This window comes from Rhipicephalus microplus, chromosome 1, assembly GCF_043290135.1.
Source record: "Rhipicephalus microplus isolate Deutch F79 chromosome 1, USDA_Rmic, whole genome shotgun sequence".
In the NCBI taxonomy this organism is placed as follows: Eukaryota; Metazoa; Arthropoda; class Arachnida; order Ixodida; family Ixodidae; genus Rhipicephalus; species Rhipicephalus microplus.
This window is the reverse complement of record NC_134700.1, coordinates 276,616,322-276,631,825: the sequence shown is the minus strand read 5'-3', so window position 1 is coordinate 276,631,825 and position 15,504 is coordinate 276,616,322. Positions and strand designations below refer to the sequence as shown.

Here is a 15,504-nt window from a genome sequence, read left to right as displayed (position 1 = left end):
ATCCCACCTCCTGATCACCAGTTGTTGTGGCTCGGGGTGCTGTGGTAGCGTGGTGTAGCTTCGGGTTGAGGAAACGACCGCTTACAAGATGGGGATACGAAAAACAAACAAGGTTTATGGCACTATTTACAAATATTTACAGCATGAGGTTAAGAGTTCACAAACCACGAGCGTGGTGGTTAAACCTTTAGTTGGTTCAGAGCCTTCACAAACTACGAACGTGGTGGTTGAACCTTTACTGGGTTCAGAGCGACGTCCTGCACTCTGCGGCGCCGTTATAAGCCCTGTCGGGCTCCTCCTTCTTCAGTGGAACACCAATCACACACACACACAACAGGTGAGGGGTACGAGCAGGCACGACGCACGTGAACAGCCAATTTCGAGTCAAGATCACTGCACTTAAAGGTGGCGCCAGAGGGGCTCTTGCTCGTCGTGTGTGTCACTGGTCGAGGGGTCCCAAGCTTCGGACAGCAGACATCAAATGGTCCGCCAATCTGTCTGCTCAATTAGCAGGGCACTTTGTGGCGGCGGTCGCCGTTTCTACAAAGGAAGACGCTGTCTTTGTTGTCCCCTCTGGAACGGCTTACCGCTTCGTGGCGACGTGACGTCTCATCCGCTGGCTAGCAGGGACAATGCCTGGCGGGCATAGGCATTCGGCGAGCCGGCTACTTGTTTGAAGATTAAAAGAGCGCCGCTCCCCCGTCATCTCTCGACGCTGGTTCCAAGAAAACCGGGGTTCCAGGCGTGGGAACGCTGCCCGGCTACGCTTCTCAGCGACAGTATGGCGCCTACCGATGGCGGTCATAACAGCTTCCCCCTCGCCAGATGAGTCACGGAGGGCAGCGGTCAACACTGCTGCTCGCAGGGACGACGAAAGGGTCCGTAGTCGAATCCCAAGAACTGGCCTTCGCTTGTGGCATGGTCTGAGTAAATGCCGAATCTTCGACACCGTTTCCGAAACTGGACCACATGCACAAGCAAGCACTCGGCCCCCTTCGAACAAACCAAGCCAAAAGAGGGATGACAAACCAATTTTAATTACTAGCTTTAACAAAAGCTCACTCTCAGAACTCTCAGGACTCACTTGAGCAGAGAAACCAGACGTGCTACCTTACAAATTTACATAAGATGCACGAAAAAAACTAAAATATCAATTTTGATACATAAAGAGTACCCCAGAATGGCTTAGAAAGAGCGGCTGAGCGCGTCAGCGTTTCCATTCAATTTGCCCTTTATTTACCTAATGTCAAAATGATATTTTTGAAGAATCAAGCTCCGCCTCACAAGGCGACGGTTCTTCGATGTCATGGTTTGCAGCCAAGAGACAATGGCCTGTATCTACTTTAAATTTAGCCCTCCCCTGAGATAACACTGCCACTGATGAATGCTCTACACAATGCAGGCGCACTCCTTTCCTGAAGCGCAGTACGTTATCTCACGAGAGCCCAAATTCTGGCTCAAGTAGAACGCATCATACTCGTTGCCACTGTCGTCGAGACATATAACGGCAGCCTCCTTCTTTTTGTCGCTGACTACTTACACGGCTCTGTCCCGCTGAGAGCATCGGTCCGGAACTCGAATTCAGCGAGCGCTAAGATTGTTCTAACGTCAGTCTTTGTTTACGTCCGCCCATAATTGTCTACCACTGAGACATTAAACTCACCAGCCTCCCGCAACCTTAACCTAAGCTGTGACCAAATGGTCTACCTCACGGTTAGGGAAAGCTTGAGGATCTGCTCATGATCACTAGATCAATCATTCTTCAACAAAAGTAACAAACACTGCCTTCTAGCAGGTTAGTTCGGTTAGTTACCTGCCTTTGCTAACACCCTTGATTAAAAAACAAAACACTGGGTTCTTTTGAGCGCTTTCAATTCTTCTCATTCTTACGGCGCTGCAAAATTCATGGCACTACTAACCAAACGCTTAGGCCTTCACACATGGTCTAAACGTTCATCCTTACATTACGTTGCAACACACCGTGTACAACACAAAAATAATGCTAAGCGCAATACTCATCAAATGCACCTCACAATAATTGCATAGGGTTTCGCTAAAACTGTGCACCAATGGCTCTCAATTCTCATAACGCGCAACGACAACTGCACTGTGTTGCGCCAAACTTAACCATTTTACGAAATCATCTGGTCTATGTTAATATCTTCTTCCTTAAATGCCAATTCACGCCACATCCATATGACAGTAAAGGCATACGATATTAAACTAAACCTTTGCAACACTAAAAAAAACAGAACAATTTTTCCAGTTTTTACCTTCTCGGTATATTTGTACAAATGATTAATGGACTTCAATTTTCAGCCTTTAGTTCGGCGGTTTTCCCTTTCAAAAATTTACACCGCTTTACATTACTTACAAAATTAAAAGGCTCAAATCTGCATTTCCAATGCAAAACTGAGTAACAATATTTGACACGCCTGTGCAAAAGTTACTCGAACTGACCGTTCCCCCTTTTCTCATGGTTCCTTTATTCGTACACGATGGGGTCGCGGTCCCGGCGGTTTTCGAGCACGCCAGAAGCTACAAAATGCACAAACTCTAAGCAGTGCACTGCCGTCATACCTCATTTTCCACTTCTTCCTGTTCCCCTCAGGAATGTGAAAAGGACGCCAGAAACAGGGTGGAGACAGGGGACATTGTCTCTTTGTGCTCGCCCCGACGCGGTTTTTAGCCACTCTGTGCTTTCGACTTTGATCCTTCAGGCAAGGCCGCTTTCCCGAAGTTGTCGAACGCAACCGCGCTTTTCGTTGGGGTAACGCACCTCGTTTCCCCCCTCTACACCTGGCTTGCCGCTTGTACCTCTCGGAACGCCACCATGGACGTTTCCTGGAACGGATTAACGGCCTACCCTCTCGTCTTTCTTGCGACTGAGTGGGGCCTGACCTAGGCTTGCACAGTGACGAACGCTTCTGCTTCTTTCTTTTTCGGCGATGTTCGCAAATCACCTCGATAATAGGGCTGCACTGCTGAAGCATGGCGTTCTTGCTCTCATCAGCCACTGCGCTAACCATGCCTACTTTTGACAATGTCCAAAGGTCCTCTTGAGGCATGAAGAAGGTTTCCAGCCTCTTACTGGGCCCATCAGGGCTGCTGGCACCCTCCTCATCCACGCAAGGAGCGTCTTTCGACATCGTCCCTACCTCGAGACCGGCCAAGGCCTCGTTCTCTGCATGCTCTACATCGATGCATTCGAGAATACGCGGGCCTTTCTCTGGCGCGATATCTGTTTCAAGCGCTTTACCAGGCGCCTCAACTTCCGGCGCTTTGCGACGCGCCTCGCTTTCAGACTCCGGTGCGAGTCTTTCTTTCTTTTTGCTAATAGAAGTTCCAAATCTTCTGATTAGCTCTGCTTTCACAACTTCGTAGTTGTTCGCGTGCTGCTCACTGAGTCGCGCAACAACATCCGCTGCCTCGCAGGGCAGAACCGTGCGTAGCCTCTGAGACCAGGTGTCTCGCTCACACTTAAGTTGACTACACTTTCGTTCAAAGAGTCTAAGATACAGGCCCATATCCCATGATACCTCATATGGCTGCATGTACCTAGACATCTCGAACTCTGCCTCATTGTCGAGAAGAAGTACTCCTCGCTGGGGTCCCAACCTCATACTCAACTCATAATCTTGATTGAAAAACTTTCTCTTGAGGCCTAGTTTTTCGTGTTCACTCTTTCCTTCCATCTGAGCTGCTCTTAGTTTTCTTTCGATGATGAGGTCCCATTCTTCACTTAGTTCCTCATCATCAGCCCCCAAATCATTAATCGCTTGAATGATTATGGGTTTTCGTGCCAAACCCTTCGTATCGATCCCCAATTCCTCACACAACAGCAACAAGTCCTGCAGCTCCCGTAAATCCATGATCGTACTGAGTGCTCGCTACTTCCAAAATAACTTTCCGAAACGGCGAAACTGAGTCTTTCGGCAAAGTTAACTACCAGTTCTAAAATTTAACCCTCTTTTAGAACCTGGTTCACTCAAAGGAAAAGCCAAGCACTCACCCATACGTGATCCATGTCTCGAGCCAGCTGCTTCTCCTGGGCCGACTGTTGTTGTCACTTGTAGCTTCGAATCCGACCGATGCCAACCAGTTGTTGTAACTCGGGGTGGAAGGTGTATCCCACCGCTGATCACCAGTTGTTGGGAATCCCACCGCTTGCAACCAGTTGTGGTAACTCGGTGTGCTGAGTCGTATCCCACCGCTGACGACCAGTTGTCGTGATCCCACCTCCTGATCACCAGTTGTTGTGGCTCGGGGTGCTGTGGTAGCGTGGTGTAGCTTCGGGTTGAGGAAACGACCGCTTACAAGATGGGGATACGAAAAACAAACAAGGTTTATGGCACTATTTACAAATATTTACAGCATGAGGTTAAGAGTTCACAAACCACGAGCGTGGTGGTTAAACCTTTAGTTGGTTCAGAGCCTTCACAAACTACGAACGTGGTGGTTGAACCTTTACTGGGTTCAGAGCGACGTCCTGCACTCTGCGGCGCCGTTATAAGCCCTGTCGGGCTCCTCCTTCTTCAGTGGAACACCAATCACACACACACACAACAGGTGAGGGGTACGAGCAGGCACGACGCACGTGAACAGCCAATTTCGAGTCAAGATCACTGCACTTAAAGGTGGCGCCAGAGGGGCTCTTGCTCGTCGTGTGTGTCACTGGTCGAGGGGTCCCAAGCTTCGGACAGCAGACATCAAATGGTCCGCCAATCTGTCTGCTCAATTAGCAGGGCACTTTGTGGCGGCGGTCGCCGTTTCTACAAAGGAAGACGCTGTCTTTGTTGTCCCCTCTGGAACGGCTTACCGCTTCGTGGCGACGTGACGTCTCATCCGCTGGCTAGCAGGGACAATGCCTGGCGGGCATAGGCATTCGGCGAGCCGGCTACTTGTTTGAAGATTAAAAGAGCGCCGCTCCCCCGTCATCTCTCGACGCTGGTTCCAAGAAAACCGGGGTTCCAGGCGTGGGAACGCTGCCCGGCTACGCTTCTCAGCGACAGTATGGCGCCTACCGATGGCGGTCATAACAGCACTTAATATTGTTTTACTTTCGCGGAGGGCGGACTGTCATCGTTGCACCGAGTAATAAAACACAAAATCATTTGTTTATCGTATGTTTCTTTACAGCACTTCCTTCCACCTCGATTTGTGTGGGCCAGAAGTACAGCATACGGCTCATTTATTTTTTTACTTATGTTTACTTTTAGTGCATCAGTGGTGGGTATAGTATGGCTTCAACCAATTTCCAGGGCACGTAGTTGCTGCGTGTTTTCTTTTGGCAGAGTTAATTCCTAATTGCGGAGTCACGAATCGCCTACATAGATATATACGGTGGTTCGCCCCGATAATTAATGTTTGCAGGTTAACGTATAACTTAATTACGTTACATCGCACGCTCTGATTGGAAATGATGCTGGTCATTGCTAGAGGCACTGCACTCGTTGAAAACATTCCGTCATACAGTGTCAGTGTCGAGGTATCCGTCTTTCAACTATGCCACAAATATATAGGTGCATCATGCCATACAATACGTCTCGCCAACGACTCGCGCACCACACCACATGAAGCATTCACCGAAAACCCCACACAATTTTCCTACGGTTGTGGTTGGATGAAGGAGACATTTCGTTCCTGCAGGAAACGGTGGCTGTGAACGGGGTTTGTGAAGCATAAAAAAAGAAAAAGAGGATTGTCAGTCAATCGGCCTCTTTTTCTTTTTCTCTCTCCTTCCTCTCTCTCATCTTTATGCCCCCCTTCCCATTCCCCCAGCGTAGGGTAGCAAACCGGGCATGTGCCTGCTTAACATCCCTGCCTTCCCTCTTGTTGTTCATCCTCCTCCCCTCCTCGGTGAAGCATAAAATAGACGTGCAAGAACAGTAAAAACGGACATGGAAACGACCAACCAGCTTGGGGAAAACATAATCCTCTACTGAGTCTCACGTGGAAGTTTGCGTCCTCCACATAACAGCAAACTCAGATTGCGCCGTCGCCCAATATACCCGCGGGACGAACGCGAAACCAATTTTGTTTCAGTGCTATTCGAGACTGGATTCATAACAAAGGCACCAGCTGCGGTCGCCAGGACGTATAAGTGTAATCACGGCCACGGAGTGGTGAAAAAAATGAATTAACCACCACGGAGTGGTGGTTAATGTTTTGGTTGCGCCATATTGGAAAAGGAAGCGACGCACGGGCTGCGCGGAATCTGGCTATCTGTCGCATTCGACACAATGAGCAGTCGTACAGTATAATATTTACTACGAAGCATTACTCAAGAATTCTGACAGACGCACTTTATTTACGTTATTTATCATCATCATCAGCCTGACTACGTCCACTATAGGACAAAGGCCTTTCTCATGTCCCGCCAGTCAACTCGGTCCTGTGCTTGCTGCTGCTAATTTACACCCGCAAACTTCTTAATCTCATCCGCCCAGCTATCCTTCTCTCTCCCCCTAACCCGCTTGCCTTCTCTAGGAAACCAGTTAGTTACCCTTAATGACCAGCGGTTATCCTGTCTACGTGCTACGTGCCTGTCTACGTGCTACATGTTCACTTCAACTATGATATCCTTAACCTCGGTTTGTTCCTTAATCCCCTCTGCTCTCTTCTTGTCTCTTAAGGTTACACCTACCATTTTTCTGTCCATTGCTCGTTGCGTGGTCCTCAATTTAAGCTGAACCCTCTTTGTAAGTCTCCAGGTTTCTGCTCCGTAGCTAAGTACCGGCAAGATGCAGCTGTTACATACCTTCCTCTTGAGGGATAGTGGCAATCTACTTGTCATGATTTGAAAGCGCTTGACAAATGTGCTCCACCCCATTCTTATTCTTCTAGTTACCTCAGTCTCGTGGTTCGGCTCCGCGGTTATTACCTGTTCTATGTAGCCATAGTCTTTTACAACTTCAAGTGTACTATTAACTATCTCGAAGCGCTGTTCTCTTCCAATTTACGTTATTATATATACGTTATTACGTTAAATTGTTTAGTGTTCTCCCGCCTTAACACTTCTGTGGCCCATGGAACACCATACAAATGACTACGTAATGCTTTACTGGCGAAACACGGGCGCATATGTACTGGTGTAATGTACGACCCGTCAGAGCTGACCTACGATCTCCAGTGTTTATTGAAAAGCGAGTTTATGAAAACCACCTTGTCTTTGTTAACACGCCTTGTATTTCACGGATGGCTTTTTTCTAAGTGAATAGCAATAATTGCACATGCTTTGTATAAAACACACTGAAAAGTGAACCTCGTGGATACTGCACACCACAATTGCAGCACACCCTGACACAGTAGATAACGGACGGCGCCCTCTACAGAACGTTAAGAGGAAACACTTGTCTCTGCGAGTACTGCACACTGCGAATCATCAATAGGGCACAGCGTAGGCAGGCAACCACGCGCTGTGCGTAGTGGACCACTGAAAACGGCTAGTTTTCCGCAGTGCGAATAGTGAACACCATACATAGTAGAACAACGTGCATAGTTAACGGTGTGAGTGAGGTACAGCATGAATGGTGAACACTGGAATTGGGAGTACTGTATACCTTAGAGCTGTGGTTCTCAAATAGGGGCTCGCGGACCACAAGGGGTCCGCAAATATATTTCGAGGGTCTCAAGACCAATACTCAAAAAGAAAAAAAAAGGTTATTTATTAATTTATTTATTTATTTATTTATTTATTTATTTATTAATTAATTTATTAATTTATTAATTTATTAATTAATTAATTTATTTATTTATTTATTTATTTATTTATGCTGTGAAGAAGAGGATGTGCCTGCAACGAGCAGCATCGCCAACGCCTGGCTCTCTCGGCTCGTGCTTCGGTTCGTTGCTGTGCCGATCGCTGGACGGTTCTTGACGCTGTCTCGTCGCTGTCTTTAACGGCTAATAAACCTCCTCACATTTGGTGGAAGGTGCTGTTAATCCCCGTTGCTACACCCTGGAGCTGCGAAGCCGCACGCTACCACCTGTCATGACTGCCAACGCCACTACATCGACGCCTTCGCTGCAGTTCAACTGCCCTGGCCATCCTAAACTACGGGAGCCGAAGGTCTTCAGCGGTGCGGATGGGACCGACGTCGAAGACTGGCTTGAGCACTACGAACTGGTGAGCGCCAACAATAAGTGGGATGAAGCCGACAAGCTGGGCCACGTGATATTTTTTCTCACTGGCGTCGCCGAATTGTGGTTTAATAACCACAAACACAACATCCCCACATGGAGCGTCTTCAAGACGTCATGTACTGAAGTGTTCGATCGGCCGGCTGTCCGCAAGCAGAGGGCAGAACAGCGCTTGCGCGTCCGCTCTCAGCAGACTGGCGAGACCTTTACCAGTTATATTGAGGACGTCGTCGACCTTTGTCGACGTGTGAATGACACCATGCCCGAATCTGACAAGGTCAAAAACATACTGAAGGGCATCGACGACGGCGCATTTCAAATGCTTTTGGCAAGGAATCCAAGCACAGTTTCTGAAGTCGTCAGCTTGTGTCAGAGCTACGATGAGTTGAAAAAGCAACGCACTCTGACTAGGCAGCCTCAGCCTGGTGGTGAGTCGCTGTCCAGCTTCGACTCCATGCCCGACAATTCACCATTGCTTCAGCAAGTCCGAGTCTTCGTCCGTGAGGAAGTCGCCCGCCAACTTTCCCTAGTGCCCTTCACTCACGAGACCACCACCCGTCTACCTGCCCCGCTTCGCACTGCTATTTCGGAAGAGGTTGCACAAGCTGTTCCTCTTGCGCACTAAGAGCCACCTCTATCAAGCCGTGGTCACTGCCCGGGTGTCGCACAGCCGGTAGGCGCTCCTGTCGCCTATCCGCCAGCCGTTCAACCTGTGGCCGCGCCCCTAACCTATGCAACGCAGCCTGTGGCTCCGCCTGTCGCCTTTTCGCAAGAGATGCAGCCCGTAGCCGCGCCGCTCACATATGCAGACGCTGTACGTAGGCTCCCGCAACCACCCTACACCACGCGCTCACAGCCCGCACACCCGGCTGCTTATACTGCACCTTGGGCGGCAGCACCAGTCGCCAATCCCTGGAGGACGCCCGATAACCGACCGATTTGCTACGCTTGCTTCACTCCCGGACACGTTGCTCGCTACTGCCGCCGTCGACCTCAGACGTTCGGCAACTATGCCCGGTCGTCGCATCCCGGCAGCCGACCCTTCGTCCAATACGGGCCGGTCTCGCCACCTCGCTATGCGCCTACTGACCACCTTGACTTCCAGCCGCAACGCGCACCCTCTCCTCGTCGGCGATCGCCCTTCCCCATGCGTCGCCGGCCCGGACTCTCGGACCAGGAAAACTAAGCAACGCAGTTCAAGAGGCAAGAACTGCGCCGTTTTCGAACTGTCTAAGCCCTCGCTCCTCTCCTGCTAACGTGGTCGCAGTAACTGTTGAAGGTTATTGTACTTTCGCCCTTGTGGACACTGGCGCCGCTGTTTCTGTTATTGCCGCTAATCTCTGCCGTTTATTACGCAAAGTAACGACGCTGCTTTCGGGACTGTCGCTTCACACCGCAAGCGCACAGCAAGTAACGCCTCTCGCAGCCTGCACTGCAAGAGTCTCCATCGAAGGCATTCTTTACATCGTGGAGTTTATTGTTCTTCCTGTCTGTTCGCATGACGTCATCATCGGGTGGGACTTCCTATCCCGCCATAATGCCGTCATTGACTGCGCACGCGCCGAAGTTGAGTTTTCGCTCTTGTGTGATGTCCCATTACTGGACGCTCCTCATCAGCCGCCGAAGTTGCTCGTTCATGAAGATACCGATATTCCGCCTGGAAATTTCGCCCTTGTTCCCGTTTCATGCAACGCCTACACTTACGCTACAGTTCTTTTTATGCCTTCCGATATCTTCAAATGTCGTCGAGCTTTGCCGCTGCCTTTCGCAACAATTGACCTTGCCGCCGGAAGAAGCAACATGTTCGTAAGCAATCCGCTTTCCACACCTGTCACATTGCTTGCGGGGGAATGTCTCGGCCGCGTGCAGGATCTCGACCCTTCGTTTTTGTTTGATGTCCCGGACGACTACTGCGACCACCCAAAAGCACTGTCGGCACTCGGGGAGTCGTCCAATGATACGTTTTCCAGCGCCATCGCCGACACTCTCACTCCCACCGAACATGCCGACCTGCTGGATCTTCTCCATGAGTTCAGGAATTCGTTCGATGTGTCGCAACCTCAACTGGGCCGCACATCACAAGTCAAACATCCTGTTGACACCGGCGTATACACCAGCCACTGCGTCAAAGACCATACCGTGTCTCCGCTGAAGAGCGCCACGTCATCAACGATCAAGTCGAAGATATGCTTCGTAGAGACGTCATTCGACCATCTCACAGTCCCTGGGCGTCTCCCGTCGTCCTGGTGCGTAAGAAAGACGGATCTATCCGATTTTGCGTAGACTATCGTCGTTTGAATAAGATAACCCGCAAGGACGTCTATCCTTTGCTGCGCATTAATGACGCCATTGACACCCTTCACGGAGCGGAATTTTTCTCGTCGCTAGATTTGCGGTCTGGCTACTGGCAGGTCCCAATGGCAGAAGCCGATCGCCAAAAAACGGCATTTATTACACCAGACGGACTATATGAATTTAACGTCATGCCCTTTGGGCTTTGTAACGCGCCTGCCACGTTTGAACGTCTTATGGATAATACGCTACGTGGCCTCAAATGGAATATGTGCCTCTGTTACCTCGACGATGTCGTGGTTTTCTCCCATGACTTTCCTACGCACCTCTTTCGCCTCAGGCACGTTTTGAGTTGTCTGACCAACGCTGGTCTGCAGCTTAACCTAAAAAAATGCCGCTTCGCTGCACGCGAGCTCGTCATCCTAGGCCACATCGTGTCCAAGCACGGCGTATTACCAGACCCAGCAAAACTTTGAGCAGTCGCAGAATTTCCCAAGCTGACGACCATGAAAGAACTTCGCAGTTTTGTAGGCCTATGCTCCTATTTCCGGCGCTTTGTTTGCAATTTTGCATCTATCATGTCACCGTTAACCCAGCTTCTTCGCGGTGACGTGAACCTCACCTCCTGGTCCCCTGCATGTGACGTTGCCTTCACTACTCTGCGCCGTCTGCTCACTTCCCCACCTATTCTTCGCCACTTCGACCCGACGGCTCCTACCGAAGTGCACACCGACGCCAGCGGCGTCGGGCTAGGCGCGCTCCTCGCTCAACGAAAGCCCGGCTATTCAGAATACATTGTAGCCTACGCTAGCCGCACTCTGACGAAAGCCGAAACTAATTACAGCGTGACAGAAAAAGAGTGTTTGGCTCTGGTGTGGGCGCTTGGAAAGTTCCGGCCGTACTTATACGGCCGCCCGTTCGATCTAGTAACTGATCACCACGCGCTTTGCTGGCTCTCCACATTGAAAGACCCTTCTGGCCGCCTTGCGCGATGGGCACTCCGCATCCAGGAGTACGACATTCGCGTCGTATACCGCTGCGGACGCAAACACTCTGACGCTGATGCCCTGTCCCACTCACCTTTACCACCAGATCAGACGTGCAGAAACACTTGCCTCCAGACCTTGTCATCGCTAAATCTCGACTCGATTGCCACCGAACAACGTCGTGACCCGTGGATCGCCTCTCTTATCGAATATTTATCTGGCACGCCCAACCTTTCAGTATCTCGATCCCTCCGACGTCAAGCTTTCCAATTCGCCATCCGCGATCACCTTCTTCATCGACGCAACTACGCTCCCGATGGCCGCCGGTGGTTGCTGGTCATTCCACGCACTTTACGATGGCAAGTATGCGCCTCCCTTCACGACGATCCGCAATGTGGCCACGCCGGAGTGTTCAAAACATATGAACGCCTTCGCCATCGCTATTACTGGCGCGGCATGTACAATTTTGTACGTAAATTCGTGCAGTGCTGTCCTGACTGCCAGCGACGTAAATCAACACTGCCACGTGCGACTGGCGCATTGCAGCCACTTCCATGCCCTGCCAAGCCATTTGATCGTGTCGGCGTTGACTTCTACGGTCCCCTTCCATTGACACCAGATGGTAATCGGTGGATTATAGTGGCGGTCGACCACCTGACACGCTACGCCGAAACAGCCGCTTTGCCGAGCGCTACAGCTCAGGATGTCGCCTCTTTCATTTTGCAACGCTTTATCCTTCGACATGGTGCACCTCGAGAGCTCCTTAGTGACAGAGGCCGCGCTTTTCTTTCCGAGGTCGTCAAAACTCTGCTTTCGGAATGCCACGTCATTCATCGGAAAACAACAGCATACCACCCGCAGACTAACGGACTAACGGAACGGTTCAACCGCACGCTAAGTGATATGCTCTCAATGTACGTGGCATCTGATCACAGCAACTGGGACCGTGTTCTCCCATACGTCACGTTCGCATATAACACCGCAATACAAACCACCACGGGATTCTCACCTTTCTTTCTTCTTTACGGACGTGAGCCTTCCCATACAATTGATACCCCACTTCCTTACCGTCCTGATGCTTCCGAGTGCCCACCTATCTCCGATGCTGCTAGACAAGCCGAAGAGTACCGCCAGCTCGACCGTGCGTTCACCTCGGAAGAACAACAACGCCAGAAAGAAACGCGTAGCACCTCTCTTCCGGATCCCAACTATGCCCCAGGGTCTCTTGTGTGGCTTGCCATCCCATACCAAACACCGGGACTCTCCTCGAAACTTGTCCCCCGATACGAGGGGCCTTACACCGTTTTGGAGTAAACCTCTCCGGTTAATTTCCTAATTGAACCAGTTTCCCGATCGGACGACATGCGCCGGCGTGCACGTGACATCGTCCATGTTTCCCGTCTGAAACCGTACCATGAGCCTTTGCCTGAAACTTCTTAAGTCGCCAGGATGGCTCCTTTTTCAGCGGGGGCGATTGTGAAGAAGAAGATGTGCCTGCAGCGAGCAGCATCGCCAACGCCTGGCTCTCTCGGCTCGTGCTTCGGTTCGTTGCTGTGCCGATCGCTGGACGGTTCTTGACGCTGTCTCGTCGCTGTCTTTAACGGCTAATAAACCTCCTCACAATGCCATTATTTTCTCAGACAACGGTCCCTTCTGCCTTTTGATAAGCCCGACCGCATAGCACGATTGCAATGCGGCGGAACTGATTTATGTTTACCCTTCTCATGAGTTAGTTGTAAGACTTTCGCAGTTTTCTACGTGATATGCACGCAGCATACTTCTGCTAGGCTAGCATATTTGAGAATCAAACGTGGCTACGGACGTCATCACTTATTGACGAACAGTCGAGACAGAATTTGTGTGGAACTTAAGTTTGACCCTTTACCGCGGAGAAATGTAGGCACCCATTTCAAGCTGCATGACCCCCCCCCCCCCCTTTCTATTTCATCTTACTGCAAGAGGTCCCCCGCTGTTGCTTCTAACCGTCAACAAGCGGTCCCCGAAACATCCATAGCTGAGAACCACTGCCCTATAGTGCAAGTGCATTCACGGTGTAAACAGTGCACAACGTGACAACTGCACACGGCGTTTAGTGCATACCCTGCGTATACTGCACATCTAAAATGCTTGGTGCGCTGTGATTATCGGTCATGCGAGCAAGATACTATGGGCGTGAGAATAGCGGGTATATCGCATACACGTTCCACGCCCAATGCAAACAGCTCGGGCCCGCTCAGCAAAGATAACGGCAGCTCGCGACCGAGCGCAAGGCCCTAATGGACAAACGGACGACAAGGTGAGATAACGTCGTCGCCTCCGGCAGAACGCGTGGCGTTAGTCAAACTACTATACGCAGCGCAGTCGCTAGCTTTTTTTTTTATCAGGTATATCATGATTTCAGGTATCAAACAGTACGGACGTGGCACGTAACACGATTAGACCTCCCATCGTCCGAAGCGACGCGATGAACGACATCCCGGAAATTGCGGTGCACGGAAAATTCCGCTGCTCGCGAAAGTTCAAGCCAACGCAGACAATAACACGTCTGCAGAGTAAACGGAAATTCATCGAGGCCCTGTTAGAGTTCCTAAGCTCCCTCTCTATACAACTGCTTGCACGTACACATGTATACGGCAAACCACATCCCGGCTACTGCATATAAAGAGCGTTATACGGTGCACGACTTTTCACGGCGAAAAGACACGCATAGTGAAGTATGTTCAATGTTCCGAAGGAAATAAGTGGCAATGTAAGGGCTAGTCTTTCCTTGTTAGACACAATATTATTGAGAACTAACGAGAACTAAGGTCCTGAGAACTTAGGAAAAGTGCTTATGTATGAGTATGTACTGAGTTGTCGTGATTGAAATGAAGTTTTACTTCTCAGAGCGCATATCGGAGCAGGAAATGTACCACTTGTAGCAGCCACATGTTTTCCGAGCAGAAGACACACTAATTTGTACGAGCTACTGGTGTTTTAGGGCAAAATGTGTTGCATATCTACAGGAGTTCGAAGCATCGCCGACGTGTCTCGTATTTATAAAAAAAATATTTCACAGACAACAAATAACGTACATTGCGGGAAACGAACAGTTAGAATATGTTTGGTTATTGAAGGCGCTGTCACATGAGCTAAACAAAAAAATACCAGAAGTTATGGCAGAAAGGAGACGAAACCGACAAAGCTGAGCACCAGGTTATAAATGAACAATCACATTTATGCATTGCCAATACAACGGTTGACCATATATAGGTACGAGATCAACGCAGTCACGATCATCTTCACATTTATCAAAACTAGACTGCATGTCAGGCTGTAAAACAAGAAAGAGCTAAGTGAGCTGTGAGCTATGTGCCTAATATACCAGTTCTTTCAGCATAAATTAGATCAATGCAGATAAAGCTGCGCACTGGTAGCGTATGCTAGCGTGTCATATAAAGATTGCTTTTGATTTTTTTTTTGCTAGCGAGCTTTGGTCACACGGTTAAAACTACTCATCCTGCGTTAAACCCCACAAATCAATCAAAACTACTCATCCTTCCTTTTTTTTTTTCCGTGCCGTTTCGAAGCAGTAACGGAGCAGTTACTAACAGAAAGTACCCTCTCGAGCAGCTTGTAGCAGCATTTACCTTTTGGAGAAGTCTGGAGCAAATGGAATGTCACTTCCGTCACGGAAGAGCAAGGAAGGGCGGGAAGTGGAGGGGGGGTTAAGAAAAGCGGGAAAGGGGGTTGGGGGAGTGCATTACTTACACCCCCTCTCCTTACCAGATGAGCACGCCGAGTGGTGTTTTTTTTTTCTCTCTTTTGCTCAACATAGCCAAATACAGAAACCGAAATCGGGCTCTATTTCTTCTATGGGAGCTTACAGCACGCCCAAGTATCTTTCACTTTTAAAACAATCCGCCTTTTTCATGCATGCCCCGGCGCATGCGCCTTTCCCCTAAGCTTCCAGGCGTCTTTTAATCTCGGAGGCTCTGTTTCTGGCGATACCGGTCGTCCTGCAGGCTCGTGGCACCGTGCTACAAACGGGTGGTTGTCTTCTTTCCCTCTCTTAACCCTTCCGCCACCTTGCGGGTTTCCACCG

The 15,504-nt window shown here is 49.9% G+C and overlaps 1 protein-coding gene across 3 annotated transcripts in view; it reads right to left on the bottom strand.

Moving 5' to 3' along the window:
* Positions 1–15,504, bottom strand: part of LOC119188225 (choline/ethanolamine transporter flvcr2b) — a 61,702-nt gene that overhangs the window by 27,462 nt on the left and 18,736 nt on the right. The gene's annotated exons all lie outside the window — the stretch shown is intronic.